General features: G+C 41.1%; 1 pseudogene across 1 annotated transcript in view; it reads right to left on the bottom strand.

The window, feature by feature from the left end:
* Window positions 1-10,242, bottom strand: part of LOC309970161 (uncharacterized protein C2orf78-like) — a 45,085-nt pseudogene extending 34,843 nt beyond the window's left edge. Inside the window, exons 1-2 of the transcript in view lie at window positions 10,101-10,242; window positions 5,625-7,075 (exon numbers count right to left, since the gene is read on the bottom strand). The product of the transcript in view is annotated as an uncharacterized protein C2orf78-like (transcript). The remainder of the gene's footprint in view (window positions 1-5,624; window positions 7,076-10,100) is intronic.
* Window positions 10,243-13,524: the final 3,282 nt, after the last annotated feature.

Genomic DNA, 13,524 nt, shown 5'->3' with positions numbered 1-13,524 from the left:
AATTGCATTTTCAACCTATCGCTTTTGCTACCGAGTGGAGAATACACTGCAGGGAGAAAGAGTGGAAGTGAGGAAACAAGTTAGGAGACTTTTGTAGAAATTGGGCATAATGGTGGCTTGGACCAGGGTATGGTGGTCATTTTGGTGGAAAGATGTGGACAGATTCTAGAGGTATGTAGGCAGTATCCTTGTTAGCACTGGTGGTGGGTTGAGGATGAGGGTGAGGGAGAAATAGCTGTCAGTGATGGTGATTCCTAAGTCTCTGGCTCCTATGGTTGGTTAGATAGGGTTTTTTAGATATGATGTTAGTATTTGTCCTGATTTGTCTTTTGTTATTTGTTGGTTCTTGATGAATACTCTGTCATATTAAGTCTCCTGTTTTTAGCATACAGAGCATTTTCACCCATACTGACTGTTGCATGTTATCAGATAACTTTTTAACATCTGCCAGTTTGGTCCTGTATTTTATTCTCTTTCATTTATTAATTAAATTATTGTATTAATGTAAATAATTATATTAATAGATTTTCTAAAGTTGTGTTATCCTTGCATCCTTGGAATAAAGCCTTTTTGTAATCATGGTATATATCATTCTTTAATAATTATTGATTAGATGTGCTGATACTTTCTTAGGATTTTTATATCTATATTTGTAAAGCAAAATTGGACCTTTTTTGCAAAACCTTGATTTTCTTTTCATTTACAAATGATTCGCGTTTTGTTGTTTTGTAGATATTTGATTGCTGTAGAAGGCATGTGGCCAGATGATGCAATTGGATGTAAGTATAAGGGTTGTCACTACTTTTCCGTTTTTATAAAATTTGAAGGTAGAAGTGTAGGGGAATTTCTCAAATTTTGGACAAAGAGAAAAGTTTGTAATTCATTTGCTCTGACATAAGATAACCTTTTACCAAAAGTTTTGAAAGGGTTGTATCTGGAAATAGCGAGATATAACAGCCTGAATAATTAGAGAGTGGATTTCAGAGATTTTTTTCTTTTAAATTTATTTAATTAATTACTTTATTTTTGATATTATATCCACTGCACCACCAAGGAAGTCCCTTTTTCTTCCTTCCTTCCTTCCTTCCTTTCTTTAAAGCTCCAAGTCATTTAAAATACATGACTTCTTACAAAAATCTCCAGTTCATATAACCAAGGGGTTTATAACTTCTCCTCTAAAAGTTATATTCCTAGGACTTCCCTCGTGGTCCAGTGGTTAAGACTCTGCATTTCCAATGCAGCAGGCGTGGGTTCAATCCCTAGTTGGGGAGCTGAGATCCCACATGCTGCGCAGCCAAAGAAATTTTTTTAAAAAGTTATGTTCCTGTATTATTGAATTTAGTGGTTTAGATTTTCTTTTAATGTTTAGAAGATTTCAATTTATTTACCAGGAACAAACAAAACAAAATGTAAAAATAGTTTTCAGGAAACTATTTCCATCATTCTCTTCTTCCCTTTCTCCTGCAGACTGGTGTTTTATCCTTACAAGTTCTCCATCGTTTCATAAGAGAGCGGCTCTTCTTCTGGTTTCATAAGAGATGGTGAACAGTGTTAAAATATCCAGTTTTCCTAAATTTCTAGAGTACACTTCAGGGAGTGAATGATGGGGTGGGATGTTGGGGCAGAGTGAGAGATACAGATTCTGGTGAGACTGAGAGTCATTCACAAAAATTACTGGGCTGTGGTGAAGGGAGAACAAAAATAAATCAGGTTCCTGCTGGTGGACAGGAGGCCAAAATGAAGAAGAATGGTGCGTAGCTGGGCAATGTAATTAGACCCATAAGTGCTGTGTCTTCTGATAGTAATTATGAACAGAAACCAACTAATAATTACGAATAACATGTAGGTGACCAATCCTTGAGAGCTGAGGCAGAGAGAAGGAAAGATGGCATTATACCTTGTCTCTGGTTCATTGAGTTTCCCAGGCTGGTTGGTGACCAATCTTGGGTGAAATCATAACTAAATCATTTTTGCTAAGGTGATCAGCTTTTGTGGGGTCGTTTCCCTGCACTCTGTCCAATGATAAAGCCCACTGGTTTATGCCTCCTGGAAAAGAGTTATTTCAAAACAGTATAAGTGAAGCATTGATGAAACAGCCATGAGGAACACGTTTCCACATGGCCTTACACCTCCTTTTCAAAGTGCTTTAAAACTTTTTTCATCCAAAAATCAATAAAAGGATTAGGATCAAATCCCTTACAGAGGTAGTGTAAGAAAAAAGAGAATGAGGAGCAGAATAGCATCTCTTCAGACAATAAAATCAAGTTGGAAAAGACAGGTCCACAAAACAGATCAAAACTGTAACCTATTATTTCAAAGTGGGCTAAAAGATGTTAGGAAAAACAATGGAAAAGATGAAAGAACATGGATCGAGGAGGGAATGGGAAGTTACTGTTTAATGGCTCTAGAGTTTCTGTTTGGGATGGTGAAACAGTCCTGCAAATGGTAAATGCTGATAACTACCACCTATGGGTGTTTGGTTTTAGTTGATCTTCCATGAAAGGGTTTGGAGAGATTCAGAAACTATGCTGCTGCCTCCATCTTTCTGAGGTCCTGCTCAATCTTTAGACATAATTATTTTTAATTTGGATAGTGGTGATGTTCGCACAGCATTGTGAATGTATATAATGTCACTGAATTATATACTTGAAAATGGTTGAAATACTAAATTTTGTTTTATGTATATTTTACCATAATAAAAAAAAGATGAACTAACAGCATAAACCAGAATTAGGTAAGATGATAGAACTCAGGACAGAATTCAAAATAAAAGAAAAAAAATTCAGAAATGAGGACTAAATTTAAAATAATACAAGAGTGAGGACTTCCCTGGTTGTCCAGTGGTTAAGAATATGCCTTCCAAGGCTTCCCTGGTGGCACAGTGGTTGAGAGTCCGCCTGCCGATGCAGGGGACACGGGTTCATGCCCCGGTCTGGGAAGATCCCACATGCCGCGGAGCGGCTGTGCCCGTGAGCCATGGCTGCTGAACCTGTGTGTCCGGAGCCTGTTGCTCCGCAATGGGAGAGGCCACAACAGTGAGAGGCCCGCGTAACGCAAAAAAAAAAAAAATCTGCCTTCCAATGCTGGGTATGCATGTTCGATCCCTGGTTGAGGAACTGAGATCCCCCATGCCTCAGGCCAACTAAGCCCGCCCGCCGAAACTACTGAGCCCACGTGCTGTGGAGCCCACGCGCCACAACTAGAGAGCCCACGAGCCACGAGGAAGAGCCCACGCACTGCAACGAAGAGCCCACGTGCTGCAACTAATACCCGACACCGCCAAAAGTAAATAATTTAAATAAAATCATATGAGTGAATGAACATAATGCCTTAAGAGAAACAAACAGGAAAAGGAAAAAGTTTTTTCAAGATAAAAAGGATTTTAGAGAAATGGAAAACATAAAAGATAGGCAAAAAAGAGTCAGGACAGATCTGAAAAGAGTAATATAAATACGTATAAGAATCTGTTATACCATAAAAGTGACATTTCAAATCAGTGGGACAGATTAGTCAATAAATTGTGATACATACACGTTGAGGTATAAATAGTTCTCTGGAAGGATCCACAGCATGGCAAAAGCTGATGTCTCTGAGGAGGGAAATGTGTGGCTGGGGCACGTGGGGAAAAGGGTGACTTTTCGTTGAATACCCTTGTGTACCTTTTCTAATGTTCTGTCATGTGAATTTATTACCTCTGAAGTTCGCCTGAGTTCAAACCCCAGTTCCCCCAGTTGCTAGCTCTTAATCTTAGGCAAACTCTTCACACTCTCCAAGCCTCTTTATCTGTGAAATAAGGTCAGTAACTTAGCCTGGTGCTGCCTGGCACAGAATAAACTGTCAATAAATGGAGATTATTAGTGTAAAAAACCCAAATGCCCATCAATGGATGAATGGATTTTTAAATGTGGTTATATGTGAAATATTATACAGTCATAAAAAGGAATGAAGTACTGACACATGCTACGACATGGACGAACTTGAAAACATTACGCTAAGTGAAAGAAGCCACACACAGTGGTCCCATTTGTATTATGTCATGAAATATCCAGAAAAGGCAAAACCATAGCGACAGAAAGGAAATTAATGGTTGCAGGGACTGAAGGAGGAGGGGATGAAGAGGGCCTGCTGATGGTTACGGGGGCTTCTTTGTGGCGTGATGAAAACGTGGTGGGTTAAATGATGGTGATGGTTGCATAGGCTTATGAATGTACAAAATGACACTGAATTTGCAGTTTCAGAAGGTGAATGTTATGGCATGTGAATGACATCTCAAAAACTTAATTTTGAAAATGAAAATTGCCAGTTTTCCCGTGGTCACTATCCACTGTCTCCATCTCTCCCTTCTCCCCACTGCATTCCTTTTGATGCCCACCCCTGCCGCTCTCTCCCATCCTCACTCCCTCGACCTGCCCCACGAGGCCTCACAGGGAGCCCGTGAACCGCTGGGCTCCTGGGTCCTGTGGCTGTTGGAGCGGCTGCCCAGTGTGCGTGCCCCCACCGCTCTCACCCGTGAGAGTGGACGCTTCCGTCGGATTTTTCTCGTGCGTTTCAGTTGATGGTGATGTTTACAGAAGGCGGCACGCACCCTGGTCAATGGAGGAAGCCCCTCAAGATAATATTTAGGCCTCTCCAGAAGTTTGATCTCATCCACCAGTAACCTCAGGATGCTGTGCTCTGAAAGCCAGGTTGGCCGCCTGCGGGCACTTGCAGATACTGAGGACTTCGGAGGCATTTGGGCCTGCAGTTGAGGCCTTGTACCTCCACATGCGATGTGACCTCAGCCCTATGCTGCACCTCTCTAAGTGAAGTGGCACAGGAATACTGGCATTGCCTGTCGTTGCCAGGATTAACTGAATAGTGCATTAGCTGCCCTGGTGCTTAGGTGTGGAGTACATGGTGATTTACATACCAGGGCCTACTCGTGGGCCTCCTGATGCAGCAGTTCCCTTGGCTCTGCCCCTGTCGTCAGCTGCCCCTAGGATAACTCTGAGCCCTAGCCACCTCTCTGGTAGATTTCCTATTCCCCCACTATAATCACACCTGGATAAGGCAACTCAAACCTTTCAGAGATGTGTCCTGAACCTCCTGTTTTCTTAAATACCTATCTGGTGGTTGTGAGACTTAAGGCCAACCTCCCCAAGAGAGTTTTTCTATTTCTCTTAGTGAACCTAGACTCACCTTCTGTCATCTTAAACTCTACTCAAATTTTGTTCTTTCACCCCTGACCACTGACCATGCTTTTTACTTCTTCCATTTCATCCCCACTCCTGCTTCCTTTCATAAATCCATAAATGTCTTTTGGCCTTCCTAGCCCTGGACAAACTTCCTTTCTCTTTCCTCAGTTTTTACCTATTTCCTTCATTCTCCCATCCAACTTTCAGTCCTCCCTTTCTCATGCAGAATTTGATTCCAACCCCATCAAAAAACAAAAATCACGCCACAATTAGCAGCAAGATTCAAAAGTTTTATTACTCACCTATTAATTCTATTACATTTATTTATTCAGTTTTATTGTGTTAAAATATATCAAAATAAATAGAGAAATTTATACCTGTCTTATCTGTATATGGAAGAGCAGCTGGTCCCCAAGGTGGCACCAACACTCCTAGCAGCTCTTACTTTACATATCCGTAGTAGTCAGCAATTTCCATTTCTTTTTCCCTCTCAATGAAAAATTGCACTTTCCCCAAAGAGGTGTATTTGGCAGCATTCTCATGTTGTTGTTGAGCCCGTCTCTTCATGGCCTCCCGCTCTGGCCTCTGCTCGTGTTCGATGGGCTTTGACATTACTGGCTCAGGAACATTGGGTTCCTTCCATGGAACTGGTTGCTCGCTGAAGTCTTGGAGTAGAAATGGGGTTTGGAGCTTGGGTGGGGACTGGCGCTTAGTCACAGCAGGGGGAACAGGCTCCCGCTGGAGAGAAGTGCAAGATGAAGTTCCGTAGGGTGCAGGCCTAGGAGCAGCAGACTGAGGGACACTAGGCTGCGTATGGTCGGTCCAACCCGTTTGGGTTGGTTAGTCATAGTTGGCTGAGATGGTTTGGCAGGAACTGGCAAAGAGGCAGGAGCTGGCTGGGATGAACTCACTGCAGGAGGTTGAGCTGAGTTAGTAGAAGCAGGCTGGGCACAGTCAGCCAGAGCAGGCCAATGAGAGGACAGAGACTGTGGCCTCCGAGGAGCAGGTCAAGATTGAGGCTTGTCCCAGGCAGAAAATGGCAGAGGTATCAACTTGACCTTCCCAGGAGGCGGCAGATCATACTGGGATGGAGAGGGACACTCTTTCTCAGCACTGCTGTCTGGTTTCTGGGCTTCGACTTGAGTTTTCTCAGGACTCTTACCCTCAGGTGGGGTATGCCTCCATGGCTGGATAGCTGGGGGTGTTTAGGGTTGCTTGAATTTCCCAAGACCCGACAGGAAGAGAGCCCAGTTTTCTTATCATTCTTCTCCCCCAGTGCATGAAGAACCTTCACAGACCCCAGCCTGCACATGCCTAGGGAGGTTCGAGGCTTTTTAAAGCTCTCTTGGATAAGCTCAGTTTGCTGCTTCCTTCGCTTCGTCTGGGGAATTGTTGGCTTCTCTCCTGCCTTGACTTTGTTCCCTCACTGCTTATTCTCTTCAGCCTTCTTCCTTCCTCTGGTCCTTGAGGTCCTTTCCTGCCCGTGGCTCTTCGTTTTGCTGATCTTTCTGGATGCAGCTTTCTGAGGTTTGCCTTTGGAATACTTGGCCGTGTTCACAGGAGCGCTGTCCCTGACTGCAGCATGGCATAGAAGCACTTCTCCCCCTAACAGGCACTCTGGATTCTTTGGCTGGATTTTGGCCTTGGTAGCACCACTGATAGGCTCAGAGGCTTTATGTTTGTTCTTCCTGGTTGAGCAGAGGGAACCTTTATGACACTTGGCTTTTGCTGCACCTGATTCACCTTAATGGCTCTGTTGTCTTTGGCTTTGATCATGTTGGGACTTTTGGATTGATCAAGATCTTTCAAAGAATTAAAGAGCTGGGGAAGGTGAATATCCTCCGCCAGTGTAGTAACGTCTGCAAAACCACTGCTAGATTCCATCCCATTTTCAAGTGTCCCTAGGTCTGATATGAGAATTGCTACTACAGCTTTTTTTGATTTCTATTTGCATGGAATATCTTTTTCCATCCCCTCACTTTCAGTCTGTATGTGTCCCAAGGTCTGAAAGGGGTCACTTGTAGTCAGCATATATACAGGCCTTGTTTTTGTATCCATTCATCCAGTCTATGTCTTTGGGTGGAAGCATTTAATCCATTTACATTTGAGGTAATTATTGATAGGTATGTTCCTATTACCATTTTCTTAATTGTTTTGGGTTTGTTATTGTAGGTCTTTTCCTTCTCTTGTGTTTCCTGCCTAGAGAAGTTCCTTTAGCATTTGTTGTAAAGCTGGTTTGGTGGTGCTGAATTCTCTTAGCTTTTGCTTGTCTGTAAACATTTTAATTTTTCCATCGAATCTGAATGAGATCCTTGCTGGGTAGACTAATCTTGATTGTAGGTTTATCCCTTTCATCACTTTAAATATGTCCTGCCATTCCCTTCTGGCTTGCAGAGTTTCTGCTAAACCATCAGCTGTTAACCTTATGGGCATTCCCTTGTATATTATTTGTTGCTTTTCCCTTGCTGCTTTCAATATTTTTCCTTTGTATTTAATTTTTGATAGTTTGATTAATATGTGTCTTGATGTGTTTCCCCTTGGATTTATCCTGTACAGGACTTTCTGTGCTTCCTGGACTTGATTGACCATTTCCTTTCTCATATTAGGTAAGTTTTCAACTATAATCTCTTCAAATATTTTCTCATACCTTTTCTCTTTCTCTTCTTCTTATGAGACCACTATAAGTTAAATGTTGGTGCATTTAATGTTGTCTCAGAGGTCTCTGAGACTGTCCTCAATTCTTTTCATTCTTTTTTCTTTATTCTGCTCCATGGTACTTATTTCCACTATTTTATCTTGCAGGTCACTTATCTGTTCTTCTGCCTCAGTTATTCCACTATTGATCCCTTCTAGAGAATTTTAAATTTCATATATTGTGTTGTTCATCATTGTTTGTTTCATCTTTAGTTCTTCTAGGTCCTTGTTAAACATTTCTTGTATTTTCTCCATTCTATTTCCAAGATTTTGTAACATCTTTGCTCTCATTACTCTGAATTCTTTTTCAGGTAGACTGCCTATTTCCTCTTCATTTGTTTGGTCTGGTGGTTTTTACCTTGCTCCTTCATCTGCTGTGTGTTTCTCTGTCTTATTTTGCTTAACTTACTGTGTTTGGGGTCTCCTTTTCACAACCTGCAGGTTCATATTTCCCGTTGTTTTTGGTGTCTGCCTCAGTGGCTAAGGTTGGTTCAGTGGGTTGTGTAGGCTTCCTGGTGGAGGGGACTAGTGCCTGTGTTCTGGTGGATGAGGCTGGATCTTTTATTTCTTGTGGGCAGGACCACCTCCAGTGGTGTGTTTTGGGGTGTCTGTGAACTTATTATGATTTTAGGCAGCCTCTCTGCTAATGGGTGTGGTTGTGTTCCTGTCTTGCTAGTTGTTTGGCATGGGGTGTCCAGCACTGAAGCTTGCTGGTCATTGAGTGGAGCTGGGTCTTAGTGTTGAGATGGAGATACCTGGGGGATCTCTCACCAATTGATATTATGTGGGGCTGGGAGGTCTCTGGTGGTCCAATGTCTTGAATTCAGCTCTCCCACCTCAGAGGCTCAGGCCTGACACCCAGCCCGAGCACCAAGATCCTGTTAGCTACATGGCTGCTAGTGTTGGAGGGTCTCCGGCAGAGGTGGAGGGCAGCTGTGGCTCACCACAGGGGCAAGGACACTCGATAGTCTATTTTTATTTGTGAATTATTCCAAGAGGTTTTTTCATAAAATCCATACATGAAAGTAACCAAAAATTAAATGAAGTTCTCAGCAGTTCATTGTTTAACATTAAGGACACTAATACACTTGATAATTTCAGATAGTTTCAGAATATGATATCATATAATCTATTATTTGGTTTTGTATTATTTAATATTACATACATTTTTGATTCAAAAATAGTATCCTTTCCAAGTTATCCAGCCAAAACACTCTCAATGTTCATATTAAATTCCAATATTTTACTTTTTAACTCTTTTAAAGTTCTTAATCATTTTTTTCCATAAAATTAACACACTTCAAAATCATCACAATTTACTTGCAGCATTTTAGTTTTCCAATAATGAATATACATTTATATTTCACTGGACTTTTAAAATTTTAACAAGAAGAACACTTAAGGAGATTTTTCACTGCAAGTTATATCTAGCTTGACAATTTACTACTTGAAATAAAAATAATATATTTAGATATTAATATTTATAATATTCAGATATTGACGATAAATTCAAACGTTATTGTTGGTACCCCACCCAAATGCCATAAGCATTCATACTTCAAAAAGGGGCAACTGGAATTTTTCTAAACAAGAACCCTGTAACTCTCCCCGTGAAGGCCTTCTCTAATCACAGGAGTCCACTCAGCCAGTGCACAAGGCAGAGCAGACCAGAAGTACTGAGGTGTTAAGACACTCTCCTCACCCCCTAAAATCCCTCTATCAAAAATTGATGGGATTTGGTAGATAGATACCTCAGCTACTCATCTCTCTGTTGGGATAACTCTGAGGTAAGATCTACTCTATCCACCAGAGTTCTGCTACAGAATTGAGACCTAATTGTCTAGTAATAACAAGTTCAATAATATGCCTGCATTGGCTTCCTTCTTTTCCTTGTATCACTTCCCACTCACCCACTAGTGCTCCCAAATAAACAACTCACGCCCACATCCTTTCCTCAAGGTCGGCTTCTAGGGAAACCCAGCCTAAGACATATACAATCATGAAATCACACACAGATTAGAAATGCCAGAAATGACATTAAAGTAGGATCTTTTATAAGCCATTAGCTTGAGGTTTACAAAGGTGGAAAATTTTAATCTGAAAAAATTTAAACCTGTATCAGTTGTCTAATGTTACAATAAGAAATCATCCCCAACTCAGTGACGTGAAACGATGATTCATTGTTTATCACAATTCTGTTCATTGGCTATGCAGTTTTTCCTCTCCTTTTACCTGGATGACTCATGCAGTTGCCTTCAGGAAGAGTCAGCTGGGCTTGAAGGTCCAAGTTGGCCTCACTCATGTATGCAAATCGAGCAATTGATGATTGATTGTTGGCTGGAGTGACTTGATTTTCCTGCCTGTGGTCTTTCATTGTCCAGTAGACTACATCCTTACGTGGAAGTCCCAAGACAGCATTCCAAGAGAACAAAGACAGAAGTGACAAGGCCACTAGAAAGCTAGATTCTGGAACTAGCAAACACCACTTCAACTACATTCTACTGGTAAAAGCAAGACACAAAAGTTAGCCTGAGTTGAGAGAGTAGGGTTATAGCCTTTATCTATTAATAAAAAGAGCTGGAAAATGTTATGCCTATGCTTCCAATCTACCAAAAATCCAACAGTCTTTGTAGCAGAAACCAGCTAGATATTCACTAATCCTACTTTCACTTTCCGGACATGAAACAGAACTGTATCTCCCAGCCTCCCTGTAGGTAGATTGCTGTGGAGCACAGGCTCCGGACGCACAGGCTCAGCGGCCGTGGCTCACGGGCCCAGCCGCTCCGTGGCATGTGGGATCTTCCCGGACCGGGCACGGACCCGTGTCGCCTGCATCGGCAGGCGGACTCTCAACCACTGCGCCACCAGGGAAGCCCAAATATCCTGACTAATAAAGACTTTTGAGGACCAAAAGAATGAATCTCAAATAATGAAATGTAGGACATGACAGGAGTCTGGTGATAAGAGATTTTTTTGTTGCTGTTTTTGTTGGAGATTAAGGAGAAAATTCCCCCTCATTTTATACCATGTTAGCAGTCTTCTCCCTACTTAGGACATCTATTAGTCCCTTGGGCTCCGTTAGTCCCAAGGAAAATACAGATGACCAGACTTCCTATTGTGGCAGAGATTCAACTGCACAATATATATTTCTGACAGTTCAATTTCACAATTAAACTACTACTATTCATAAAGAAGAGATGGCTGGTAGGAGCACATGCAAACATCTGGGGAGGTGAGCTTATGACTAGCTTAGAAAAACACTACCTTTGATGATAATGTCCAAAATTTACCTTCATGCACTCTCACACTCTCCTTATCTCTCATGTCACCTCTTAGATATATTCCTCTCTATTAGAACAACATTCATAGAGTTTCACTCTGAAAGACCTTGCCAACTCCTTTAGATGTTAGTTTTCCCTTTGGTTTGTAGCTGAAGTGACTTGGTCATATGATAAAGGATATCAAGTGGGTCACTAAGACATTTTTATCCACTTTCTAGAGCAAAAACTCCTCCAAATGTTTTAAAGATGCAAACCTGTGCCTTTTCATGTCTGGCAAGAAGAAAAATCTTCCCAGACCAGGATGATCTATCCAAGGTCTATTTATTTTTCCAAATTCCTCTGTTTATGTGTTCTCAGATGACTAATGAGGCCAATCTGGAGCTGGCAGATTTTGCCACAATTTAGACAGATGGTTTCAGTATATGTGTGTAAAGAAAGTTGGAAATGTGAAAATAAAGATATGTTTTGTACCATTCTGAGTTTTTCTAAGAGAACAAAGATAAAATGACAGCAGCATGGAAAGGTTTCAGTGTTACTAAACCATACAATGTGATCCTCTTACCTTAGGAGCCTCTGGAATAACTACTGAGAATCACTACACTAACATATATATGGTTTCTTTAGTCCAAACACTTGGGAAAATCTAAACATATGCTCTAGTCATTGCTTTAGAAAGCTTGTATAAGCAATATTAAGTGAACTGTTGCTGATAAAAATGTGACCTCACTCCAAACCTGAGCCCTTCCTAGAACTGAAGCAAAACAAAGTATTTCTGGGCAATTTGAAATATAAGCAGGGCTGCCCATTTTCAGGTCTTTGCATGGATGACACATTTCTAAACCTTCTACTTTAATCTAGTTATCCAAATTTTAGTGTAATCTCTCTTAGATGCAAAACCCTAGAAGCCTTCATAAGTTTCCAATTTATTGCACAGAGCCATCAATATGAAGACACATTCATTTATTCATGCATTTATTCATTCTTTCATGTATTATCAACTAGTACTCACTGAATACTTTTTTTTTTTTTTTTTTGCGGTACGTGGGCCTCTCACTGTTGCGGCCTTTCCCATTGCAGAGCACAGGCTCCGGACGCGCAGCAGCATTTTTTGCTGCTGATGGCTGTAATGGTAATAACAACAAGGAAGTAGTAGAATGGAGGAGAGAAAGAAGAAGAAACCAAGTATAATAAGCAGCCCTGAGACATTACTCAGAAATGTGTGACACATGAGTACCATTAATGGTAATTTGCTAAGCATTTAAGCTACTTGTGGTGGTGGAAGAGACAAGGGTTGTGTATGGATCTTGGATGCAGGCGTAAGGAATAGAACATCTACATGTGCTTACAAGGCCCTATGATGCAGGATAGAAATAAGACTTGGAAGAGTGAGGAACAAGGAACATTGTGGTCCATGGGGTGGCTAGCCATGCACTGTTACAGTGAAGCTCCAAGTGAGTTTCAGGTTCTAGTTTCTGACTTGGATATCCAGGTCATTATGAAGATATGTTTTTCAAGGTAGGAGAATAGAAAAAGTACTATTTAATATTTTTGTTAGCTAGATTTATAAATTTTAAGTGGCATAGATTATAAGAACTTCTATTTCTACACTAGCCCCAATCCCACCCACAGATTGTATGTGTTTGGGAGCCTCTTCATCAAAGAATCAAAAGCTTTTTCAGACCAGGCTCTGGTTTCTTTGGTAGTAATATTCCCTCATAATCTTTGTAGGCATTTGACCTCTTTGTTTTCAGTTAGTTCCTGTATACGTAACCACAGCCAGAAGTTTCCCTCCCATCTCTCTTTCTCTCAATATAATTGTTTCTACCTTGAGATGATTTGAAACAGTGGGTTTAGGTGGGTAGTCAATACTGTTTATCTGATCTTTGACACTGGGTTATCTGCCAGTTTCTGAATAACATGTAATGACAGGGAAGTGTTAAAGGCTTGAGGCCCACCCCTGTAAAACTGGTTTCATCAGCACAACCCCTAATAACTAGCCCAACTTCAACTCTCTCTTATAGAACTTTGCTAAATGTAGCAAAAAGAAGCCAGCACACATCAACAGTGTAATTTTTCTGACAAATTTAGCTAGATAAAGACTCTGTTGACATATGGTCTGCCTTCCAAGGTATTGCAGCTGAGAATTTTATCAAACGTTTTACTAAAGCATAACACAGACCACCAGCTTTCTAGCTTACCATGTGTGCCCCACTCCTTAAGACCAAATGCTAAGCTAAACGTCAGGACAGTGGCCCAATTTTAAGTATCGATTTCCATATTCATTGTAGAAAACAAACTCAATTACGTGAGACCCAAAATACAGTGCTTGAGCAAGAGTCAAGTTCATTTGTCTCTTACATAGCAGTCCAGTCCTT

Source organism: Leucopleurus acutus (assembly GCF_964270905.1).
Source record: "Leucopleurus acutus genome assembly, chromosome: 12".
Classification (NCBI taxonomy): domain Eukaryota; kingdom Metazoa; phylum Chordata; class Mammalia; order Artiodactyla; family Delphinidae; genus Leucopleurus; species Leucopleurus acutus.
Note: the sequence above shows the minus strand (reverse complement) of the source record. Positions and strands in the feature narration are given on the sequence as shown.